The 27,345-nt window shown below is 43.0% G+C and overlaps 2 long non-coding RNA genes across 2 annotated transcripts; both read left to right on the top strand.

Annotated features, from left to right (window-relative positions):
- Nucleotides 1-6,387: 6,387 nt before the first annotated feature.
- LOC140581165 (uncharacterized) lies at nucleotides 6,388-9,473 on the top strand. Its single transcript, XR_011984229.1, has 3 exons — nucleotides 6,388-6,452; nucleotides 8,914-8,983; nucleotides 9,281-9,473. It is a non-coding gene; the product is annotated as an uncharacterized lncRNA (long non-coding RNA).
- A 5,387-nt stretch (nucleotides 9,474-14,860) lies between these two features.
- LOC140581175 (uncharacterized) lies at nucleotides 14,861-15,247 on the top strand. The gene is made up of 2 exons (XR_011984242.1): nucleotides 14,861-15,132; nucleotides 15,204-15,247. It is a non-coding gene; the product is annotated as an uncharacterized lncRNA (long non-coding RNA).
- Nucleotides 15,248-27,345: the final 12,098 nt, after the last annotated feature.

The following is a 27,345-nucleotide window of genomic DNA, read 5'->3' on the forward strand; positions in this document are numbered from 1 at the left end:
AGCTTGATTGCTACCAGTCCTGATGAACCTACACATCACTTAAATAGAACCATTGCAGCAATGAGAAGCTGGATAAGGGTCTCAAGAAGCAGCAGACCATGCCTCAATCAGAAGAACTTCCTGAAGACCTGAGAAAGAAAATCATTGATATATATCAGTCAGGAAAGGGGCACAGAGCACTCTCTAAAACGCAGTGCAATGAATCACCATGAGAGCCATCATCTCCAAATGGAGAAAACCGTGGCAGATCTGCCCAGGAGTGGCCGGCCTAACAGAATTACTCCAAGAACACAAAGAAACCTCATCAGAGAAGCTACAGCAGACCACAGACCAAGATCTAAGGAACTGCGGGTCTCAGTTAATGTCCGATTCCATGATTATAAAGACAATGGGCTATAATGGTGCCCATGGGAGAGATGCAAGTTAGAAAACAGCTAAATAAGAGGAACATGGAGACTCATCTAAGATTTGCCAAAAAGCACCTCGATTAGCCCCAACACTTTTGGGAGGATGTTCTGTGGCCTGATGAGTCAGAAGTGGATCTATTTGGAAGACATGGGTCCTACTACATCTGGGGTAAAGCTAACACAGCTTCCACACAAAGAACATCATGGCCACAGTCAGACATGGTGGAGGCAGAGTGATGCTGTGGGGATGCTTTGCTGCTGCAAGGCCTGGGCGACTTGCTGTAACTGAGGGAAGCATGAATTCAGCTGTTTACCAGAAAGTGCTGAAGGAGAATGTCAGTCATCAGTCTGTGATCTGAAGCGCATTTGGGTTATGCAGCAGGACAATGATCTGAAGCACAAGAGCAAGTCCACCACTGAATGGCTGAAAAGAAAAAACAAAATTAAGGTTTTGTAGAGGCCTAGTGAAAATCCTGACTTGAACCTCATTGAAATATTGGGGCGGAACCTTAAATGGGCAGTTTATATTTGAAAACCTCCCAATGTGGCTGAATTGAAACAATCCCATAGAGAAGAGTGGGTCAAAATTTCTCCACAGCGATGCCAAAGGGGGGAAAATACTTTGTCACACAGGTGATATGGGTGTTTGTGAATATTTGGTTGTTTTTTTATTTTATTTTTAGGTTTTTTTTCCTTCCTTCAGTAAATCAAATGATCATTTAAAAACTGTGTTGTGCACTTAGAGTGTTCTTTGTACTATACTAAATTTGTTTTGTTATCAGACACATTTAAGTGTTATGGATGTTAAAAATAGAGGGAATCGGGGCAAATACTTCATCACAGTGCTGTATGTACCTGTATGACTAATGTTTTTCTCTCTACCTTTCAGCCAAACCCCGTAAATATGTATATTTCTCAGGGACTTTTGCTTTCCCTCTCCTGAATTCTGTTGCCCTGGCTGTAGCATTAAAACTCAAAGCAGGTAAATACACTAAAAATTTGAGATGTTTTACTTTTACTATGTAAACGTAACCATACAGCTAAATTGTACAAACCCTTTAGGAAAAAATATAGATTCCTGTGGTGTAATATCTGTCACTTACTGTTCATTTACTGACCTCAGTTCTCAGTGATTTTTGTGATCATGTCATTTCAGACACAGGAAAACAGCCACTGGATCTACGGCTGATTGTCCTGATTTCTGGGTCTGTCTTCCTCTTTAGCTGGTTTGTTACAGAGATGTCTGCATACTGTAAGTATAACGGAGATATGAATATTACATTTATAACCACATGGTTATTTATTCACTATACGGTGTGACTCAGGACGTTACATTTCATAACAATGCTGCTTAAATTCTTCTGGGCTGTTCTCGTCTTCCTTTATGATGCTGATGCTATGATGCTTACACATTATCATTTCTTATAACATAGTATTTTGAGCTCCAACATAGTTAATTGTATCTTTTTTTATTACAGGGTTGGATAAAAAAGAAAAGTAAGTAGACATTTAAGAAGTACATGTACAAGACATTTTTTGATAGAAGGGTATCAACGTACAAAAAAAAAAATCTCCATCCATCAACCCATCACAGGAAGCACAGGGCACAGGGCAGGGACACCCTGGGCAGGATGTCAGTCCATCACAGGGCAAACACACACATTCACATACGATGGGGCATTTAGAGACGCTGGTCAGCATGTAAACTACACGGAGCCCAAGCCGGGGGGTGTGAGGTGCCAGTGTCACCCACTGAGTCACCATGCCAACTACACAGAGCCCAAGCCGGGGGGCGTGAGGTGCCAGTGTCACCCACTGAGTCACCACGCAAACTACACGGAGCCCAAGCCGGGGGGTGTGAGGTGCCAGTGTCACCCACTGAGTCACCACGCCAACTACACAGAGCCCAAGCCGGGGGGCGTGAGGTGCCAGTGTCACCCACTGAGTCACCACGCAAACTACACAGAGCCCAAGCCGGGGGGCGTGAGGTGCCAGTGTCACACACTGAGTCACCACGCAAACTACACAGAGCCCAAGCCGGGGGGCGTGAGGTGCCAGTGTCACCCACTGAGTCACCACGCAAACTACACAGAGCCCAAGCCGGGGGGCGTGAGGTGCCAGTGTCACACACTGAGTCACCACGCAAACTACACAGAGCCCAAGGCAGGGGGGCGTGAGGTGCCAGTGTCACACACTGAGTCACCACGCAAACTACACAGAGCCCAAGCCGGGGGGCGTGAGGTGCCAGTGTCACCCACTGAGTCACCACGCAAACTACACAGAGCCCAAGCCGGGGGGCGTGAGGTGCCAGTGTCACACACTGAGTCACCAGGCAAACTACACAGAGCCCAAGCCAGGAGGTCTGAGGTGCCAATGTCACCCACTGAGTCACCAGGCAAATATGTTACAAATGAGTGTCACCATGTGTTAAATATTCAGCTGTATGGGAACGAGGGCTGTCATAGTATATTGACAATAACTGTGATATTTCAAAAATGAAATATCGATTTGTTCACTCCAGCTGTCAATTTCCAGTTTTTGGATCAGCAGTGTTATCTAAATATCCAATTTGTTAAATATTACTTTATTTTCTAAATGGCTGCAAGCTAGCAGTGGGATCAGGAAATAAAATTGGAAAAAAATAAATTCCTCTAGTTGTTTGTCCTGTTGGCATCAGACTTTGCTGCAGCATAATAGTGGCAGTTTTCAGGGACACATATGGTCACCCCACTGTGACTGGGGCACCTAACGAGACCCATAAACACGCACTGAAGGAAAAGTGCAGGTACTATGCAGAACTTTTATTAAACAGACAGAGAACAGAAAGAATCCAACATCAGAATATCTGGCTGAATATCTAGTGGAGATCAATTACACACAGTCTGTAAAATGAACCTGATGTTGTTAAAAGAAATATTAATGGAGTCCCTACAGAATATCATAATAAAGATGGTATGTTAGACACCCCAGTCTGCAGGAAGTGCTGATCAGCAGGAAGTGCAAAAGGGAGCTTTAGCCCTGGTTGTCTTTTCACTCTCTGTGTAGTATAATTGCTCTTTTCCTATGTTTTTATATAGTTATGGTTACAGACTCTCTGTCTCACTACACTCATATCTGGCCAAAAAAAGACAAAACACAAAATAAAGAAATTTAATTTGACTGGTAGCATTATTATAATTATTTCATGAACATTTTCTATATATACCATAAATCATGAATTCTTTTGCACATCTTGTAGTGAAAATCTGATATTGTATCATGTCCTTAGTTACTTCTGTTACTTCATGTAATTGCCGGAATTCCTAAATTTAAGGTGATACTGGGCATCAGTAAGAAGCACATAAAAATAGGATCATTTTACTTAAAATGTGATATTCAGGTCTCTGAACTCTGTTATAATAACTGTATGTTTTTTCTTAGGATAAACAAACAGCTGGGCTTGGTTGAGAGACTCCAAGGCACCGTATTGGAACTGGTAGGTGCCTAAGATACTTCTGCCCCTCTGGCTGCTGTCCTGGGGCCTGTTTCTCTACATCAGTCTGACCATCTTCCCTCAGATTATTATACATAATTTTGTCTGTAGCAGATCTGTGGCCCTTGTGCTCTTCCTCCTTCCCTGTAAGTGTGGAGGCTGTTGAGACAGCAGGTTAGTGAGAACCCTGACTGACTAGGAGAAGAAGCTGTTTCAGTGTCTAGCAGTGATGGATTGGATGCTCTGGAACCTTCTGCCAGGTGGCATTGGATGAACAGTCTGTGGGAGGGGTCTGCCTCAGTGCTGTTTGCATGGCGGATGACATGTTTCCTGTACAGATAATGGGTGGGAGAGCAGATTAAACAGCAGTTGGCTGAGTTCACAGCCCTGGGGGCACCTGTGCTCAGTCGGAGGGCCCTGGAGGTGCTGTTTCCTATGGAGACACACTGAGGTCTGTCAGACAGGAAGTGCAGGATCCAGTTAGAGGGGGGTGTTCATGCCCAGCAGGTTCAGCTTCCCTACCAGCCTCTGCAGGATGATTGTGTTAAATGCTGAACTGAAGCTAATGAACAGCATTCTGACATAGCTGTCCTTTCTGTCCATGTATGAGAGGGTGAGGGGGAGGGCAGTGGAAATGGCATCATATCTGGTCCAGTTTGGGCGATAAGTAGGGCGTCTAGTCAGTCTGAGAGTTCATGTCAGTCTGCCTTCATGTGCCTCAATACCAGCCTCTCGAAGCTCTTCATGATGATGGCTATGAGTGTTCCAGGCCAGTAATCATTGAGACAAAACATGGTCGACTTCTTGGGCACTGGGACATTCCTGGTTGTTTTGAGGGATGTAGGTACCACTCCTGTGCTCAGGGATACATTGAAGATGTCTGTTGGGACATCTGCCAATCGGTTAGCACAGTCTCTGAGCACCTGGTCGGGTATGTTGTCAGGTCCAGCCGCCTTCCGCGGGTCGACTCTGCATAACTCCCTGCTCTGTGCCTCATAATGTGCATTGAAGTTGTTCAATGCATCTGGCAGGGTGACCTCACTGCTGCAGGTGTGACGTGTTGGTTTGTAGCTAGTGATCGATTGCATTCCCTGCCACATGCACTGTGTGTCCTCTGAGACCATGAAGTGGCTGTTGATTTTCCCTGCAAAGGCACTTTTTGCCTCTTTAATGGCCAAGAATGTTTGGCTTTGTCTGTAGTATGAGTCTCTCTGTCTATGAACCTGTAGGCAGTATCTCTGACTCTCTCCAGAGTGCAGCTCTGCGGAGAACCAGGGTTTATGGTTTGCATGTGTGATGATAGTTTGGAGACAGTAACATCCTCAATGCATTTGCTGATGTAGCCAGTCACTGAAGCTGTGTACTCCAGGTCTGCTGAGCTGCAGTAGGTGGCAGCTTGTCAGAAGATGTGCCAATCTGTGCTCCACCAGCATTAGCACTAGCAACCTGCATTCCATACAAAATTACACCTACAGTATTTTTAACTCTTAGCTATTACACTAGTGGCCATTTTTGCTTTCTGGGTATGGAGTGATTATAATGACAATTCCATGGTTTTGTAAAATACATTTGCACACTTGTAATTGACTTTTGTACACCCGTGCAGAGATTTGCACACTTGTATTTTAGTATTGTACACCTGTGCAAAGATTTGCGCACTTATATTTTAGCATTGTACACTCGTGCAGCAAAGTGTTCACAATAAAGTTTTTCACTTGTGTTTCCTAAGTCACAGGCTTGCAACTTCTTATTTGCACATAGTTTCAGAAGTCATGTTAAAACTACAAATCTATTTTACACAACCACCAAATTCTGTTATAATAATTACTCCATACCTGCAGGTGGCTCTGGCAGTTTGCGAAGTTGTTGCCCGCGCAAAAGATGTCACCCTGGGCAATTGCCCATCTTGTCCCTGACAGGATCTATCCATACCTCACACTCTCAGTAGGTTCTCACCACGGCTGGCCATGAGCTCCCCACAAGCCTTGCTGTATCAGAGATGCTCTGATCCAGTCGTCTGGCCGTAATGATCTGGCCCTTGTCAGAGTCACTCAGATCTTTACTCCTGCCCATTTCTCCTGCATCCAAAATGCTGCCTATGAATACTGAATGTAGCTTTCTGCCTAATATATCCCAGACCATGATACACACCATTTTTTATAAGATTTCTAAAAGCAGATGTTATTTGCTTTTGTGGGGGTGGTCCAATGTTTTGACACATTGGTGTATATTGACTTAATACAACTATACTGCTGTTTAACCAGCCAAGGGTTTGGGTAATAATATGGTACCATAATGGAAGGTAGTTTATATGTACTTCAACTGTTTGTACTTTACTGTTTGATACACTGCATGCTGGGTTTTCTGGAAGAATAAAGTAGCCAATGGTGACCTGCAGATTTTACTGTAAAATGAAAAGTATGTACCACTTCATGGTGACTACTTGTTATTTAGTAGATGAAAATATGAAATGTATCTGAAATTTATCATCTGACACTATTATTTTGTAGAGATCACATTGAGAGACTAAGGCATCATCACCTGCTGATCCAGAAAGACTGAACACAAAGGAGGTTTGTGATTCTCAGGGTTACTGTTATGGAGGCGCCCTGTGTCTTTAGATGATGATGCCTGTCATTTCCTAACAGTGTGATTCTGAAGAAAGAAACTGGCTTCTTGCCAACCATAGCCTATAATCATGAGTATGTGATACGGCTTAATAGCTACAGAAATGGAATGATTACAAGTTTCCATGGGCCACCATGATCTGATGTCTTTACAATCCGGGAGCAATGGGCATGAGGCAGGGAACAACCCTGGACAGGGGGCCAGCCCATTGCAGGGCACACTCACACACCAGTCACTCACACAAACACACCTACGGGCAATTGAGTAACTCCAATTAGCCTCAGCATGTCTTTGGACTGTGGGGGGAAACCGGAGTGCCCGGAGGAAACCCCACAACGACACGGGGAGAACATGCAAACTCCACACACATGCAACCCAGGCGGAGACTCGAACCCAGGTCCCAGAGGTGTGAGACAACAGTGCTAACCACTGCCCCACCATGACGCCCCAAAACCCAACCTGATATTGACAAATATAGTAGGTCGATAGTCTGGGTCAACTTCTGATTGGTTCATTTTGAACCTCACATGCCATATCAGTGTCTTCTGTCTTTTGGCATAGCACCCATGCTACCCCCTATTATACTGTAGATGTCAAACACATGTTGAAGTTTCAGAGGGGCAAACACAGAGTCTGATATTTTTTCTGTATATTTTCTCTTTTGTGCATACACATTTTTTCATGATTTGAGTTTGCCCGTGGTAGTTACAGTCACACTGGCCTGGTGCGCACAAGTAATTTTTTCCCTGGAATCTTCAGATCTGACCATTTATGTTTTTATTTTGGGTAATTTGTGTTCAGTACAGCTGAGGGAATATACTGCAGCAGCAATGTGTTGCCACTCAACGCACTTTTTCATTAGTTACAGTATACTTGGGCTTTGGCCTCAAAATATAATATTTTGTGGTGCCTCTATCAAGTGCTCCAAATTCCTCTTCTTGGGACAAGTAGGTACAGGCAGGATTAAAAGATGGATGGATGGTTTCTGTCATCACACTTTACAACCAGAAAGGCCTGATTTGCATATTACATGAGCATACAGTTAATTTGCACTGACCATTTATGGTTGGTTGTAGGCAGCAACTGAGCAGGACCTCAGGCTCATGCTCTTGCAGTACCAATCAAAAGTTTGGACACACTTACTAAAGAAAGATTTATTTCTACTATTCCCTACATGTTAGAATGATTATAAAGACATCAAAACTATAAAATAACATATAAAGAATTATCCATTGAACCAAAAAGTATTAAACAGAAAATGTATTTATTGGGGCCGGAGTGGGAGCTCTGTGGGTTGGAACTCAGGAGGTTGCCAGTTCAAATCCTGTGGTCAGCAGAGCAATCCCACTATTGGGCCCATGAGCAGGGCCCTTAACCCCAACTGCTCCAGGGACTGGCTGACCCTACTGTCTCCTCTATGCCAGGTTCATGAGGTGGCCTCCTGGGATGCTTTTCCAGCTGTCCTGAAGGAGGTCCCACATATATGCTGAGCACTGATTGGCTGCTTTTCCTTCACTCTCTGGTCAAACTCCTCCAAAACCATCTCTGCTGTGTTTAGGTCAGGTGCTCAGGTCATGTGATGTGACACTATCACTCTCGTTTGTAGACGGCTTGGTTTGTCCAAACTTTTGACTGGTACTGTATGCACATTTACAAGATACGGTCAGCCTTCCATATCCACTGGTTCTGCAGATTCAACCGACTGTGGTTTGAAAATAATATAGCAAAAAAAATTCCAAAAAAGAAATTTGAATTTGGCACACGCCATAAGCTACACTGAATCCACATGAATGAAGTGACATGTAGACAGATTTATATTTTCTACATGTATTTCTATTTTTTAATCTGTGGTTTATTCTATGTATTTCTCTACTGAACATGTACAGACTTTATTTTCTCATCATTGTTCCCTAAACAATACAGTATAACAATTATTCACATATCATTCACATTGTACAATGCAGGATCAGTAATCTAGAGATTATTTAATGTATGCGGGAAGATCTATGTAGGTTATATGCAAATACTACACCATTTTATATAAGGGATTGGAGCGTCTGTCCATTTGGCAGTTCTGACATTTCTGAGGGGAAACGTGCAAACACCAAGTCTGATATTTTTTCTGCATATTTTCTCTTCTGTGCATACACATTTTTTCATGATCAAATTTACACAAAGTTTGATAAATGAGGCACTTGTTATGCACTGTGAATATTTGAAAAGTCTGAATTCATAAGTAGGTACTGTAGTTCTTAGGTTGTAGATTGTTGGTATTTCCAATATTTCATTAATGTTTGGTTACATAAAACTAATATAATGTAAACTGAAAAGAAAATTTCACTTGATGGTCACTGCGCTGTGTTTGGTGAAACCCAGTAATATGGACTAATGTTGTCACTTCTGTAGGGATCACATGACAATGAGGAGATTGTTGCATTGTCCCCCCCCTGATCCCAATGGACCAAACACAGAGGAGGTAAACAGAGGAACAAGAACTCTGTGATTCTCAGGATTCCAGTCATTTACTCCACTTTGTGTCCAAGGACACAATTACCTGTCAGTTTTTACAGTGTATTCAAATTAATAAGGAAGTTAGCTTCTTAATGAAAGTCTGTGTGCATGAATGTTTGAGTATTTCATTCATACTATAATTTTTGGGATGTTAATCTTTTTAAATATTTGGTCACATTAAAATTAGTCCATTACATTGTGACTATATTACTTGCTGAACAAAAAAATAACATAAAATGTATCAACTGACACACCTTTGCAGGGATCACATGACAATCAGGAGATGGAGGCATCATCACCTGCTGATCACAATCAACCAGACCCAGAGGAGGTATTACTGGGAGAGAAGAACACAGAAGTCTGAAGGATCTAAAGAGTTAGATTTTAATATTTTTTACCTACAGTCCAAAGTTTCCTAGGTCCTGTTGGATCAACAAGTTAGCCGTGTTAGCGGTCCTCAGAATACAGTATCAGCTGCACATGCATACAGTATATATAAGCAGATGTTCATCTACAGAGCAGCACCCTGGGAAGGACCATTACAGTATGTTGTATCTATAGTCAAAAGGATAAAGTCAGCTGTGAAGATCAATACAGCATCCTTCATGTCATCCTGTTTATTCTAAACTGGACCCTGTACATCATGATGTTGTTACTTGGAACTTTTCACCATTTTTTATGTGCTTCAGAAAACCTGCACAGCATAAAAACTTCTATACTTAATTTTAAGGGACACTGTTTAATAGGAGAGTGTCAGGGCCAGCTAATGTTGTCCCACTCTGTGTCCCTTCCCTGTTTGGCCAGCAGGTGTTGCTGGTCATCCTGTCCCTCGTGTTCTCAGTCTTTGCGGTTGCCTGTGAACCTCTCTGTCTATAGTGCCCGAATCCCGCCCCCTCTGTTTTTGTATTTTGTTCCCTAGTGTTTCATTTGTATGAATTGTTCCTGTGTCTGGTGATTTTTTTATATTCTGTTTTGGTTCCTTGTTTTGAGCCTTAGTTATGTTTTATCAGTTTTTGTTATTCCCAGTGTTAGTCTGTTTTCCCTGTTTCTTGGTTAGTTCTTAGTTTCCCTGTTTAGTTCCTTTGAGTTAATTAGTTTCACCTGTGACCTGTTTTCCTAACCTTGTTGATTAATCTCACCTGCCCCTTGTTAATCTTGCTCTGTATTTAAGTCCCAGCTATGGGTGTAAATCCCGGGGCGGAAAAAATAAATAAAATAAAAATAAAATTGCACTCTCTATTGTGAAAAATATTTGTATGTATAACTAAAATAATTGTGTAAGTAGAAAAAAAAACAAACGCAAAAAATGCATTTAGAAACAGTTGAGTTCCCCCACCCCTTCCTCACAGTGGTTTGGCCCACTGCCTGCTTTCCCAGTTCATCTCACCTACTCTACACTAGTGGTGAGCGATACTACAAGATTTGGTATCGATGCGATACCAAGTAAATACAGGGAAAGTATCGCCGATACGATACCGATATCGATACTTCTTAATAATTAAGGTGGATGCATCATCAAATTGCTAAAACTGAATTAATTTTCATTACCTTTAAGTGTTATTGTGATTTTTTTTTGATTAATTAGGTAAAACCCAGGACAGAATTTGGGCAAAGTTTATAAATAAATAAATAAATACTGTGGTGCGGAGGTACCGGCCGGCAGCGCGGCCATCTTGTGAGTAGTTCTCAGTAATCGCTTGTGTGATTATAAATGTGCTGTGTGTTATGTCATGTATAATTGTTAATGTTTATTGTTGTATGTAGTGTGTGTGTGTGTGTGTGTGTATGTGCGTGCGTGCACCCACCGTTTGTATGTGGAGTAAACGGGGCGACTTGCGCGGTCTTGGCAAAATGTAAGTGAGCGAATACGAAGTCCATTTAAACTGTGGTACCTTAAATCCGACAAGTTACCTCAATAAGCCAGTAACCCCGCTTCGTAGTTCAGGCCACATAGTATGGAGTTAATTTAGTGCCAAAAGTATCAATCAAAATTTTGAAAACCGCAAGCAAATCATTAAGTATCAGAATGAAAATTTGTATTCCAAATATCAAAAAAGTCAAATAAAATAATTTTATCCTTCTTCTTCTCTAATTTGTTTTGCTTTTGGAATGTATTTCTTTGCTTTTGGAATTTTTTTTTTTGCTTTTGGAATATTTTTCTTTGCTTTTGGATTTTTTTTTTTGCTTTTGACTTTTGGCACAGTTTTAACGGGTGGGCGGGCCTTAGCAGCTTACACGTCTATTGGTCAGCTGGAATTTGGAGTGAACACGCCTTTAACCATCTGAGCACGCCCACTCCATGACGCATCAGAACATCGCAACATAGCGGGAAGCTCCGGAGCCAGTTTACAGCATGGAATTGCATCTTTGTAGTTGTATAATAGTGTACTTTTATTAGGAATCGGTGTATGCAACACATATTTCGCGTTCATAAAATGTCACCAACCCATCCAATTCAGTAACTTTCGCTATTCCACCAACGCGCTGACCAGGGAAGTTTCTAGCTAAAGCTTCTAGCTTCCAGCTGAAGTTTGCCTTGATCAGGGGAACCTGGGGGACAGTGCACACCCCTTACATTTTCAGAATAACTTTCTCTCTAACAGGTATTAATTAGTGCGCTGTATCCATATTACATGTCATTGAGGCAACACACTAAAGCTTAATGCTAATGTATTAAATGTGACGAAACACATAATCAAGCAATTCAGCTGCGGTACATTTGCTTTGTCCCACGGTGCACTGCCTTAATCACACTTTACAACTTATTTATTGATTAATATGTGTTATCTCTATTATATCCATGGGCGTCAGAAGCATTTTGAATGTGAGGGGGGGAGGGGGACGCACTGGCATAAAACTAATATTTTATGTTAAATGTGGGGGGGGGGGGGGGTCCAAACGAATAATTATGGAATGTGAGGGGGACACGTCCCCTTGAGATTTAATGGCGGCGACGCCCATGATTATATCGGGTATCGACCATATATAATATGGATACAGCGTACTAATTAATAACTTATTCTGTATATATGTATATAAGTTATTCTGAAAATGCAAGAGGTGTGCATTGTCCTCCAGAGTCCACTGATCAAGGCACACTGGCTGTCCCATTTTTAAATTGTTTCAGAGCTGTAAACCCCTTATAGTGTGTTGCTCCATTGCACTTTAAATGGATGCAATATAATAATTAGTAACTATTACAGACAAAAATAATCTGAAAATCCAAGGGGTGTGCATTGTTCCCTGTAGTCCACTGATCAAAGCACACTTCACTAGATGTGTGCCTGTCTTATCTAGTTTTAAAGTTATTAACCCATTCATGTATTATCCCATTGCACATTATACGGATACCTTCGAACATTCAAAAATTAATTAAAAATCGTATGTAAAGCAATCTGGGAAAGAAAGGGGTGTGCAACAGTCACCATGAGCCCAAAATGCTAAACCACCATGTCATTATAGCTGACAGGGCCTATTATATTAGCTATTAACACGATTTTGCACAAATCACGAAATGGTTTGAAGCGCAAAAATAATCGGTGTGCATCGTTGTCTGTGTACTGGACATCAAGATTCTGACATTAAAAACGCCCCACCTTACTTCCGTTAAATGTTATTAAAGCCTGAAAACTGAATATCGAATATGAAGCTAACTTAACTGCGGTGCCCCAGGTAAACTTGACTTAGTCTCTCATCTTTTCAATAGCTAGAAACTTCCCTGGTCAGCATGTACCGCAGCTGAATTGCTTGATTATGTGTTTCGTCACATTTAATACATTAGCATTAAGCTTTAGTGTGTTGCCTCAATGACATGTAATATGGATACAGCGCACTAATTAATACCTGTTAGAGAGAAAGTTATTCTGAAAATGTAAGGGGTGTGCATTGTCCCCCAGGTTCCCCTGATCAAGGCAAACTTCAGCTGGAAGCTAGAAGCTTTAGCTAGAAACTTCCCTGGTCAGCGCGTTGGTGGAATAGCGAAAGTTACTGAATTGGATGGGTTGGTGACATTTTATGAACGCGAAATATGTGTTGCATACACCGATTCCTAATAAAAGTACACTATTATACAACTACAAAGATGCAATTCCATGCTGTAAACTGGCTCCGGAGCTTCCCGCTATGTTGCGATGTTCTGATGCGTCATGGAGTGGGCGTGCTCAGATGGTTAAAGGCGTGTTCACTCCAAATTCCAGCTGACCAATAGACGTGTAAGCTGCTAAGGCCCGCCCACCCGTTAAAACTGTGCCAAAAGTCAAAAGCAAAAAAAAAAATCCAAAAGCAAAAAAAAAAATCCAAAAGCAAAGAAAAATATTCCAAAAGCAAAAAAAAAAATTCCAAAAGCAAAGAAAAACATTCCAAAAGCAAAACAAATTAGAGAAGAAGAAGGATAAAATTATTTTATTTGACTTTTTTGATATTTGGAATACAAATTTTCATTCTGATACTTAATGATTTGCTTGCGGTTTTCAAAATTTTGATTGATACTTTTGGCACTAAATTAACTCCATACCACTGTACTACGAAGGGGGTTTAACCAAATCAGACTTAACCCCGAGGTAATTTGCGAACGCGAGGTTAACAAAATCGGGTTGAATCAATCGGGGCTAATCAGTACTACGAAGCCAGTTAAGAAGTTGCTTTGTTCAATCGGTGTTAACTTAATTGGCTTGTGCGCGTTCACATAAATGGAGCACGATCGGCAGCGCGAGGCACTGTTTGAGTCATGGCGCGAGCTCCGTACTTTACGGAGGCAGAGTGCGTAATAATCATGCAAGGTTACGAGGAGTTCAAATCAACGATACAAGGGAAGTCCAACACCTCTGCAGCCAACAAAAGCAGGCAGGCTTGTTGGCAACGAATTGCCGACCGCGTAAATGCGTAAGTACATTTCTATGATCAATAATTCTTGGTCTAAAATATCTCACGATCGCTGATTAGACTATGAAGTGTTGTCTGAAAAGAACTGAAATACTGTTAATAAATGCAGAGGCTCACAAATGCGTCACAATTCAGAAGTAAGCCTATTACAGTATTTGCTGTTAAGTAATGTAACGCTCTCAAGTTCCATTACTGTGATGTTACTCAGAATTTAAACCTAATGGTAACTTAACTGATATGAGATCCAGATGCAGTAATACTGCACAGCGTACTTGGCAGCAAGTCAGGATGAAATATAAAAACATCATGACAAGTGGTACGGCTATGTATTTATACTCATTATGAAATATTTGTGTGTAGCCTCCAGATAATAGTGTGTTTCTATGTGTCACAGCTAATAAGAAAAAGCTCTCTATAAAGGCAACGGGTGGAGGGCCACCTCCGGAAGCCTTCAGTCGTGCTGAAGAGTTGGCAGTAGCCAACAACGTAGGACGGCCCATCATGGAGGGGGTTGAGGGTGGTGTCCGGTCAGACCCTGGTGCCTCAGATATGTGCACCCTTTATGTGCAGGGTAATATTGCAATAACATTGCACAAATTATCACGCTGTACAATCATGAAATTCAAATTCATGTGTTATGTGCAGTGGAGGGGGGTAATATCCAAGTGCTCCAGCCACCTGCAGAGCCCAACACCTCCTGCGATCCTCAGGTACAGGTAAGTGCAGAAATGACTAGGTGTGCCCAATGTTGATGCATCTTTACCTATATTCCTTTATTGTTCAGGAGGACTTGGGTGAGGACACTTTGTCGGCATTGTCTGACACGCACATCCAGGTAGATGCATTGCATCACATGTGTGATTCCCCCAGGATAATACAGTATAGCATGGCATTTAGACCTCTGCACAGATTCTGTGATTCTACTGTCCTTTAGTTGTAATTTGCATTCTCCCTTAGGAGGTGTTTCAGCAACCCCCTTCCCCTCCTGCGGCTTCCTCCACTCGGACCTCCCACACGGAAAGTACACTTTTGCTTTGTCTTTGACTCTTCGGGTTCATAACCTGCATGCGCACTGCTTCACCATTTCATGTGTTTTTTTTCCCCCCTGTGTAGGCTAGAACAGACAATGTGCGTTCCCTTTACAAGCGCATGCTTGAGTTGGACTGCAGGAGGAAACAACTGCAAATAAAGAAACTGAAGCTTGAAATTCAACAGCTCGAGCATGAAAAGAGGGTATTGCTATATATTCATCAGTATTACATCTATATATGTACCATGATTAATTTATCACTTTTACTTTGTAGGAGAGGGAGAGTGGCAACCAATAAAACAATCAGACTTCAATGTAGTCATGATCTGAGTTTTTTTATTTTAATGAGTGAAACACTGGTTTGTGATTGCATCTCTCACTGCACGTCCTGTGGGGTAGTCGAGGGTCACAGGGTCAACAATGTCTGGAGACATGGGCAGTGGAGTAGGGGTCTTTTCTTTCCTAATAGTTGCAATATTATGTAGCACCACACATGCTGACACCACCTGACAGGCCCTCTCTGGCCGTATTCGTAGGCCTTTGAGGCAAATAAAACGTGCCTTTAGAATGCCAAATGTCATTTCTATCCTGACCCTTGTTAGGCTGTGGGCAGCATTGAATTGTATTTGGGGCCTTGTTAGAGTGTCAGGATAAGGAGTTACCAAGTGCTCCAGGCATGGGTATCCCCGGTCCCCCAGCAACAGGCCATCAAAATGCCCTTTGAAGAAATTGAGAGCAACTGTCACACGCAAGTTTGTGCAACAAAATCTGTAGAATACTGATTGCCTTACCTCCTTCAAATCTTTGAGAGAGAATGGACTCCCTGAAAATGCGAGAGTCATGTACTGAGCCTGGCCACCGTGCGTCCAGGCTTGTGACCATTAACTGGTGTTCACATGTCATCTAAGGATTGAAAGCCATTCCAAAGCTTATTCTGCTATTCTAAAGTCATGTTCATATGACACATAATACAAGTTGAGCCAGTGTTTCACAAGCAAATGATGTACAACAGGACTAAACATAGGCATATGTGTAGTGAGGAAACAACTATAGGACCTGTCTAACTTTTCCTTAAAGAGAAATACAGTGATACCTCGGTATGCATCCTTAGTATGTTCCATATCCTTGGACTTATACCTAACAGGATGTGGTCCGAGGTAGCACTGTACTATCAAAATAGTGCATCAGTCATGATAAATATACGTTAGAGAAGAAGCCAACAAATTCCAAATCACCACCTTATGTGAGGAGAAGGTGAACCTAAGGTACACTTGTAGTCACTAGCCCATATATCAGATCTAAAAGCATATTATGAGAAAAATACCTGTACATTGATGCTGTGAATAGATTTGCGATTCACATAATCGCCCTCGTGCTCTCCCAGGGGTGCACTGATTGGGATGTGTGTGCAATCGATGATGCCTATGACCCTTGGGAATCCTATGAGAAATTGTGTCAGCAGAAGCAATTTCCCTATGACAATAGAATAATTTCATACTGCGATTTACCTGCGATTGCATGAAACCCTTCTTTATTCCGCAGAGCACTTAAATGACCAGGGAAAACCACAAATGCATCCAACAGTTTAGATAGAGCAAGCACCACTTTGCTAACTGTACGACAAACAGTATTCTTGCTCAGATGTTCAGCATCACCGATGGAATACATAAACTGGCCACTGGCAAAATATCGCAGTGCGAGGCATACTGTATGCTCGATTGTGAGGGCATTGCTGCGGCGAGTGGAATTAGAGACCTCTGGACCGAGCAACTGGCAAAGGTAACGAATTCCCTCAGATGAAAATCTGTACCTTTCATGGAGAATATCGTCTGGGTATGCCAGCGGATTCTGGCGATCTCTAAAAACCCTCGCCCTGCGGAGAGAGCCCCTCACGATTCGCGCGCCAATGTCGTACGGATCATCCAGGTACGCCGGCATTGTTTTCGGAGAAATTGTAGTGGGAGGGGTGGTGCTCATATAGGGCTGGCTTACGCAGAAACCTCGACTTAAACAAGAACAAAAACTGCTCGGAGCAGTTTTGAGACTTAGGGTAAATTGCCATAGCAACATGTCTCGACTAAAACCTACCCACCTTTCGTAGTACGGGTTAATCGCGAAGTTACACCACACGTCATCAAGTTACTTGCAAAGTTACCCCGATAAGCCAGTAACCCCGCTTCGTAGTACAGGCCACAGGCCACAGATTATGTGACATACCCGGGTAAGTTTAAGGGTAAATCAGTGGATAACCTCATCTTTCGGTTCCAAAAACGGAGGTTAACTTTCTGGGTATGTACGTAACCATAGCAGCTTACTCTCTGAAGATAACCTGCTACTGAGCAGGTTATGTTCCAGGGTCAGTTTGTTGCAGAAGGTTACTGAGCATGGCGTGCCCTTTTGATGACGATCCTGTGGACATGGAGGCACAAATTATACAAGGTTTTTTTCACCGGGAGAGAGTTATAAGACCGCGTATTGATATCTTTTCATTTCCTAATGATTATTTGAAAAAGCGTTATCAGTTTTCAAAAGAATCGTTAATTTACTTAACATCTCTTGAAACCGCATATTGCAAATGTCACAAACCCAAACCGCGGGTCTGCGCTTAGCACAGAAAACATTCTGTACATAGCACTTCGGTTTTTTGCGTCAGGGCATTTTTTGTACAATATGGGCGACGCAGAGCATGTGGGAAAGGCAACTGTGTGTAGAGCCGTTCGCACAGTATGTCTGGTACTTAACGCTTCTTACGCACGTTTGTATAGTTCCCTGTCCATAAAGCTCTGCGTGTTATTAAAGAGGAATTCCACAAAGTGGTAGGTTTGTCCTTTGTAGTAAAATCTATGATGCATATTTTATATGTAGTCATACTATTTATTTATACATGTACTCATCCTGCACACACACACACTTGATACTTCCATATATGACTTTCTATTTCAGGGTTTCAAAATGTAATTTGGAATACATGTAATACATGTATAGTGACAATAAAAGGCATTCATTCATTCATAATTGGGTGCATTGATGGCACCTACATTTCTATTAAAGCTCCTTCAATAAATGAGGGAGACTATGTTAATAGGAAATCTATTCATAGTATCAATGTGCAGGTAACTTGATTTTGTATCCTTAATTTCTTGCCTTGTTAAAATCATCAAACTCATTACTTTTTTCCACTAACTATAGGTAATCATTACAGGACAGTACAATGCTGGTTACCACTGGTTGCCCTCAGATAGGGTGAGGGGAGGTGGTGGTGGGCCCCCGCCAGTTAGACGGGCTTCAGCCTTTTTTCTATTAGCTACATGACAGAAAGAATATACTAAATCGTGTTTAATAAATAGTTCAGGGATCGTGTAATCAAATATTACCTTTTTGCAGAATGTTTTTGTGTTTCATTTTGACTTGGCTCAAAGTTCTTCTGGCTCCAGAAGGATTACACCTTATTAAATAAGAAACCATATATTCCTAGTCGATACACATTGTTATTTTAACCTAAAGAAATGAATGGCAGGAAAAGTAAATGCTTTCATAGTGATTTAACAGTCAAAAGGATGCGGAAGGGGTACGTGTTTAATTATTTTGCATTATAATAAAAGGGAAGGCGATGTCAAATTTGCAATTTAATACACACGCATTTACTCTGTCCGTTATTTTTTGCCAAGCCAACTCTCTTTCTTTAGCCGATGCAGTCGTATTGCTTTTTTTTCATTATTATTGGCTTGAATTCCTCATATGCGTGCATTAACACTTCCAACTCCGCCTCTGTGAAGTATGCCGCTCTCTTTTTTTCACTTTGATTTTCCATTTTGACTCGTGAAATCGGCGATCAATTGAAAACGTCTTTATGTATGCACGGTGCACGCGCATTAACTCTGGGTACCATACCATACCATACCAACTTTATTTATAAAGCACTTTACAAACCCACACTGGACCAAAGTGCTGTACAGAATCAAATAAAAACATAAAAACTAAAAAGCTTAATAGCGCATACAGTATAACAGAAATAAACAAAAAACATCAAACAAGATAGGAGCAACAACTGTAGAATACGAACAAATAACGCAAAAATAGAGTAAATAAAATAAATGAAATAAGACAAATGAGTCAACTGCCAGCATCTTGCAAGTCATCAAAGGCTATGGAAAAAAAATGGGTTTTAAGAAGAGATTTAAAAACAGCAAGGGAAGAAGCCTGTCTAATTTGCAAAGGCAGTTTATTCCACATTGTTGGAGCTGCAACAGCGAAAGCCCGATCCCCTCTAAGCTTACGCTTAGTTTTTTCGGCACACACAGGAGCAGCTGATCAGCTGACCTGAGAGAGCGGGAGGGCGAATAAGGGTGAAGTAGCTCAGACAGGTAGGTCGAGGCCAGACCATTTAATGCTTTATAAGCAAACAGGAGAATAGTTGCCTGTTATTTTCGGCTTGTCCTGTGTATTTAAGTCTGCCTGAGTTAGTTTCTTGAGATTCGTCATTAATGTTCGTCGCCGTCTGCCTTGTTCGTCCCATAATAAACAATTGTATCTTGAATCCTCGCCTGCCTGCCTCATCCTTCCCCGCTTCCTGCCTGTTTGCCTACCACTGGTCACAACAAAAACAGCTCACAGAGGAACACTGAGACACCCACGAAAAGACAGCGACATTCTTATGTGGCTGATTATAGTGATTTAAAATTATTAATTTGTTTTTTAACATTATTTTTACTTTGGTCTTTAGCATGTCACACTGGAATTAAAAATCATAAACTGCTACAAAAGGAACTAAAATCGTTTTACTAAAATATTGTTCGTCTTACCTTGAGAACTGAACAGGAAAGTAGCCAAAACCCAGTGATACTGGTTTTGGAGATAGAAGTCTTTAGTTCTGAAGATGTTGCAACTTCATTTTTTGTAGTTATAGGGCGGGACAGAGCACATGAAAGTGTGAAAGGAGGGTGGAACAGTTCAATGGACGGACGGACAGATCCTGGTGGCTCTGGTCTTCCATCTACAGTAAATGACCTGCAGAGACTGTAGATCCGAACTTGTGCACCTTTAATGTCCTGGACACATCTGATCCCAAACCGGGGGGTGATGTTCTCAGTCAAGACACTTTCCACAGCACCAGAGTAAAAAGTCCTTAGGTTTATGGGAGAGACCTGAAAATTCCTCAGGTGTCTCGGGAGGTAAAGACGCTGCCTTGGCTTTTTAGACAGGACTTTTGTATGTAAAGTTCTTGGCCAGATACGTGAAGCTGCTCACCTTCTCCACTGCAGTCCCATTGATGTTGACAGGAATGTAGGACCGCTGCTGGTGGGTCTTTAAAAGCATGTGAGGACAGACTGAGCCAGAGACTCATTTAAGATAGAGGTGAAGACACAGCACAGCACAGCACAGCACAGCAGGCACTCAGAGATGCTGTCCGATCCAGGCGCTGATGTTGACCCTCTGCAGCGTTCTGTGCACGTCACACTCTGCGATGGTGATGATGTCACCGCACTCCATTAACAAGTAATAGCTCTTGCTAGCTGTGTGGCTAGCAGTAGCATGATTAGCCTCAAAACAGGAATAGAATGTGTTTCTGGGAAAACGCTTGCAGCCGCAGTGCATTTATTGTTATTTATTGTGATTGTGTGCAGTCTGTGCCACATTTAGTCTGTGTCACCCTGGTGGAAGTGCGACTCTGCGCGCTCCCGGTACCAGCGTTTCAAGTCCTTTACAACACTCCGAACTCCATATGAAGCAGCTTTGTAAGTGCTCATACCGCCAGAGTTGAGTCCCGCATTATATGCGTTCACTGCCTCACGGATAGTTCTATCCACCCATGGTTTTTGGTTAGCAAAGGTCTTTATTGTTGCCGTAGGGATTATATCATTAGCCAGCAAAAAGAGATGAAAGGGATGACTGGGCTAGGCTGTGAAACAACAAGAGGACTAGGACAAGCAGGTGGAAAGGGGCGGAGCTGGTGCTGGGCAACATGACATTTACAAAAAGCCAATGGGGCCGAGGACCAGGAACCACACAAGATCAGACATCAGTGAGACCCAGTGACCAGGGAAGATGGCAACAGAGCAATGAACCAATGGGGAATCAGGTCAGACAGAGGGAGCATAAGACACCAAACACAGGTCAACAAAATGAGGAACACCATTGGGAACAGGACTTGGGGACTAGGGCAGTATGGATCACTGACAGGTCACCAGGGAGGATAGGCCAAAGGAATGCCACTGAGGGAAAGACACAGGGACCAGGACTGAGGAAGGCCTGAGATCTGGAGGGAAGGTGGGACAGAAACTCGGGAACATATGAAGCTGCGGGCCCTACAGTCATTGAGACAAGAACTGGAGAGTGCTAGCTGCTGCAGGTCCGGCCCACGAGGAAGGTCTAGTTGGACCTGGGTTGAGTTGGGAGACTATCGCTGTCGATGGATTTGGGGCAGCAGGAGCTGGCAACACTAGTGCCTTGTGGTCCTGAGGTGAACCGGCAGGGGTCACTGAGTCGGCCCGGAAGGGATCCGGGTGGCACAAACACAGTCTGTGCCTTTGGCATCCCTTCCAGGATATGGAGAGCCTACCTGACCTTCTTCAACACCGTTTATGATGTCAGTGGCCACCCCAGGTCCGAGAGATGTGAGGCTGAAGCTGGAACCTGCAGCTGGGCAATCATGAGCAAGGAACTGGAAGAGGGGTTAGCGCGATGGCCATAGCATCCTACTCCAGATCCTCTAGTGGGGCATCCTCTGGCTCACTCTCCACCGTTATTGAAAGCGGCCACAGGAGACAGAGGATAAATACTGTACTGAGGGGCGAGAGCTACAGAATGCAGAGAAAAAGAAACAAAGGAAGTAGCAGCAGCAGTAATAGTGTTAGCAGCAGTTGAAGTAGACATTAGCAGTAGTAGCATTAGTATTATTAGCCTATAATCACCATAAAATTAGCCAATGGCACAACACTTAGTAGTAGCTGGCAAAATCCTATAACTCTCCATCTACCCCTTGAAATAAAATGACTAAAACATTAACTGAAACTAAAATATATATCGCCAGCTGGGATCCCAAGGAGTTTCGCCGTGTGGTAGGTGCAGCAACGCGCTCCATCAGGTACGCAAGCTCCAGGGGTAAGAGTGATGTCATCCAGAGCAACGTCTCCCGCCCAACCACCCACCGACGCCTCCAGCACCACCTGATGGACCTCTTGCAGGGTCACATGACTCTGGGTCATCTGCCACCTGTCGCTTTGCATTCCCTGCCTCTTCCACATCTATGGTGGGAGAGGAGGTCTAGTGAAGCAGAAGCAACTCAAAGCCATCTCTAATAACTGCTCACTCCGGTCAGGGCTGCCGATTTCTCAAAAACTTTAATTGCTAATTACCACTGCCCTCTCCTTGGGTGACACACTTTTCCCACATGTTAGCTGAGGGCTCCTTTAAGCCCCAAGACATATACCTTTTGGTTGCTTGCTTTCCATTAATGACTCTGACACAGGGACCGGCGAAAACACAATTTCCCCATAGGGATGAATGAAGTATCATTATTCATAAATGGTTCAAACAAACATTTCTGTTAAAAGCCTAATTCACAGGATTGATAGCTCTCCAATTAGTGTATTGTTTACACCTGCTTCGGCAACCTCAGACACTACAGCGGCACCAGGTAGCTCAGCCAGCAGATCTGTGATGAAAAAACCAAGTCTCCCAAAAGAAACCCTCCCATAAATATATATCATAGACGAGGCCTGCTGGCTAGCCTTGGGTCCTCACAGCACTCTCGACAAACCCAGGAACCCCTTTGGCGATGACAAGAAGGACCTGGCGCCGCTGTGGACAGTGGCCGGCAGCCAAGGGGATACCTGGATAGAGGCCACTGTGGGGGTCATTTTGGGTAAAATGGCTGTTTAATATCCTTTTTAATGTAATTATGGGCCTCAATTATGAACATACACATATCTGTTGGGATGTTCTAAAGCTAGCTTACTCCCACCTGTCTATAATGTAAAGTCAAACCTATTATGTCACTCCTGGAATAAACCTATATGGTATGTAGCCAGCAGGTGGTGTAGTAGTTAAGGTGGTTAAGTGTTTTTCTTTGAGTTACCTTCAGTAGCATTCTAAAGGTAACCGTAATACTCCGCCTCCCCCCTGCAGTTTGTTTTTGTTTACCAGAGAGGGGAGGGCGGGCCGGGACACCTGGCTCTGGATGACATCCAGCTCATCAAAAGAAGATGCTCCACCATAAATTCGTCCCTGTCTTCTCCAGGTACTAGCTGATCATTTTACTACTATTGGTCTGTTAAATATAGGCTCGTAGTTCCTCAGAACTTCATTATTATTATTAATAATAATAATGCTGTTTTTAATGTAAGAGGACTTTAGCAGATGAGCCCTTTGTTTCTCCATGTTGGTCACTCAGCTGCAGTTTACGTCGATGTGGGTTTGGGTCTTGTGCTTTCTGTTGTACTGGGGGTCATCGCTAGCGTGGTCTTACTGCAGAGGAGTATGTCCACCATGTAAGTCGACTCATCGAGGCGTTTAAAGGGTGACATTGGGGATGACAGTGACGAAGGCCTGCTTCTGTAACTATGACGTCATCTTCTGTTTTGTGAGTGTAGGATACCCAGTGTGGGAGACCGTGACATGGACATCGTCTTCCACATGCATGACTGCAAACTAGATGCGAGTGAGCAGTGGTGAACAGACAGGAAATATATACCTAAAAAATCTATTATACATAATTCTGCTATGGGTCTCTGCTCCGCGCTGCTGTCCGTCCGGAAACTAGTGGGATCGAATCTCATGACCAGCAAAATAATCATATCATATCAACTCTTTTAAGAAACATTATTTCAGCGTTTCATCCTAGTTTGTTTTTGGTGAGGTTCAGCCAGTGAGGGTTTACAAATGTTTCATGTAATGAAATATTCCTGAAAGCCTCTGCACCAGCAGGTGCAATGCCAGATATAGGGGGATGATAAAACCATACATTGTACACGTTTTGTCCATATTCACTTCAGCATTTGATGGGATTGTCATTTCTCACTGCAGTTTCTGAAAGTATGGGGTCTGGTAACAGTCAGACACTGGTACGGAGATCAATGACGGACGATAGTGTTGGATGTGATGAGAAGTTCCACAATGTGGTTAAGACATGTCAAGGCCCTCCACACATGTAATATGAACTATGAGCAATAAAACAAAGGAAATTACTTTCTCTTGTGCTAATTGCACTGCGGTTCTTCAATGTTAGTGCACAGCATGCAGTTAGATATATTAGCTCATCCCTACCCATCACTGTAACCACTTAATCCCAACTGGGGTCGCGGGGGGAACAGAGCCTATCCCAGGAACAAAGGGCACAGGTAGGAACCAACCCACCGCAGGGCACAAGCACACAACCAATTTAGACTTACCAATCAACCTGCCCAGCATACTTTCAGACCGTGGGAGAAAACCAGAGCCCCCAGCAGAAACCCACATGAACACAGGGAGGACCCAGGACCTTCTCGCTGTGAGGCAGCAGCGCTAACCACTGCACCACCATGTCTGGTGGGTCTGGATCACCCACCTATCGCGGAAGTTACATTCCAGACCCATCAGCGATAGGTGAAAATCCACGATATAGAAAGACCATATACATAAACTTTTTTATAATATATTAAATATATAGTGATCCCCCGCCTATCGCGGAAGTTACTTTCCAGATCCATCAGCAATAATGAAAACAACTGGAAACAATTAGCGGTGATCCCTGTTGGTGGTGCGTTCCGCCCCTGTGGGCGTGACAATCATTTTCTCCCCTGTTGAAACTGTTGTTTCATTACAGTTGAGCGATATAATCGAACACTGAAGGACGAACTGGCTAAGCATCTCTTCCAGTTAGGCCAAGAATGGGACACACACCTCCCTTTGGTGGCCTTGGCCTATAACACCACTGTCCACACCAGTATTGGTTTCACCCCCTTTTTCTTGGCCCACCAAAGGGTAGGGAGGCACGCATGCCTCTTGACCTTCTCCGGAACACCGCTCATTCGCATACGTCGGCCACGGCTGGCACACCAGCAGCCTATGCGGCTTCGTTATGCTCCAGGCTGGTGAACGCATTTGAGTCTGCTGCTGCTTTCAGGGACAAGGCTCAGGCAAAACAGCACTTGTACTACGACCGCCGATTGAACTACAACCCATACAAACCTGGGCAATTGGTTTTACTGGATGACCCTGCTCACCAGCGCAACAAAGGGCAAGTCCCTTCGAAGTGGTACAGGTGATTCAGCCACCGGAACACCCTCTCTCTGTCAATTTCCAGATATGGGCTTTGTCACATCTGGGGGCCAAGCTCAAAATTGTACATTACAACCGGCTCAAGCCCTACATTCCTGGACCAACCGTTGACCTTACGAGGCCAGTACCTGACAACCCTTCAACACCAGCTGCTTCACCTGGCTTACTGTCATGTGTACTCCGGCCTGTGCCTCCTTCACCGCCTCAACGTGCTGAACCATTGGGGCCCAACCCATCTGTCTTACAACAGCCTGGTTCTACTGTCCGGCGTAGAGATGGTGCTGACGTGGTGGTGCGATCGATCCCACCTCTGTCCCATGTGACTGTCAGCCCTGCTGCTCCTCAGCAAGAGGGTGGCCCCCCTTTATGGCGGACTTTGCCTCAGCGCCAGCGGCACATGCCACGTCATTTGCAGGATTTTGTGTTACGATACGAATAGATGCTGGACTGTGTGCTGGGTGGCATGTGTTTGTGCATATAGATGGTCACTTTCATACCATGAGTTGTGTTGTGCTTGTTCTTGGGAAAAAAAAGAAAGAAAAACAACAATCTGTTGGGTTCTGTATGCATGTTTAATGCACTTGCAATGTGGACACGTGGTTGGAGTAGTTCCATTGCGTTGTTACTCTGGTCTACTTTTGTTTATTTTTTTTTTCATTTCGTACGAAATGAGGACATTTCTTGTGGGGTGAGGGAGTGATGTAACCATAGGAATGGGGGATGTGTTATCTGCTCCTTTTATTAGTTAAAAAAAGGAGAGAGAATCCGGTAGCCGCCTGTTCTGGGTTCCCTGCGATTGTTCTGAAGTAAAGGATACCCCAATGTGAGTTAATGAGTGAAGTCTCTTTTATTCACTACCCGTAAGCCAGCGAGCCTCGTCTTCTGAGTAGACCAGTATTCAGATCCAGTAGCCCAGTATAGTCCTGATATTACACTAATGTATAGGGTCCAGCACTTGATACACACTCACAGGATGCTAATTCATTGCATGAAGATTTCGGTTAACTTACATTTTCTTCATATTGTGTGTGGTAAATGCAATAACCAGAGGGAACATGATAATCTACTCAAACATGTCTAGGTCTGATTTAGACATGCAGTCAAGGCAAGAGAAAATGTTATTTACTGAATGTAAAAGTGTTCTCTCATCGTAACACTTTACCTGAGGGGGCACAAATAATGTAGTATTATGCTGTTACTTCTGTATTAATTAACCACAAACTAAGTCTTAGTGATCAGCTTGATTTTGTCTGTGAATATGGCCGCTGCACACGCTGCATCTAACCGCTCCTGTCATGGATTTTTAAAGGTCGCCGGGCAGGAAACGGCAACATCACGTTCATCTCAAACGGGAAAGTGCTGAACTTCAGCGGCGCGGTTTCTGTTCCTGCAAAATATATAGATGATTTATGGCTCATAATATTTGACTTATTTTTATTATGAAAGAACGCAAATGACTGCTAATTACAAACTGGCATAAAAAGAAGCGTCCAGTTAAAATGGATTAATCATGGTATTTTACAAATATCGCGAATAGATCCGCTTTTTTATAATTTAATACTGAACCTCATATATAGTAATCTATGTTTTTTCTCCACCTAGTGGCAGCCCTGAAAAGTACACATTGTTTCTGGAAGGATCGCTTGTTCTGTGAATTGACGTGTCCAGTGGATGTACTGTAAGAAAGATGGCAGCAGCTTGATCCAAAGACATTATAACTGACTACAGTCACTGTATAGAATGTTAATCTGCAATAGATAATGAATTCAATGGCTTAATGGATGTCTGTGCATATTATTACACGTCTATTATTAATAATAATGCATGTAGATAAAATTAGTGGCTTTTGCCAGTCGGGTGGGATTCAGTATCTATCTTATGGAATATTATTTAGCACTATACAACGAAGAATATAATCATTATGGTATTAAAAAGCATGCCAAATACGCATGATGTAATCACTACAATGTAGTCATTATAATGTAATCAACACAATGCAATCAATTGCGTATGTATTTGCAACCATCTAATTAGACGATGTGCAACAGGCTGAAGCTGCCAAGGTTTGCTACTGAAGGAAGGGATTCATCTGAGTTCACCAGAAGTTCACAGCTGAGCATTTTTAAAAAACCAAGTGGAGATGGTCACGCCACCATTAT

Source organism: Paramormyrops kingsleyae, chromosome 19 (assembly GCF_048594095.1).
Source record: "Paramormyrops kingsleyae isolate MSU_618 chromosome 19, PKINGS_0.4, whole genome shotgun sequence".
NCBI classification, from domain to species: Eukaryota; Metazoa; Chordata; class Actinopteri; order Osteoglossiformes; family Mormyridae; genus Paramormyrops; species Paramormyrops kingsleyae.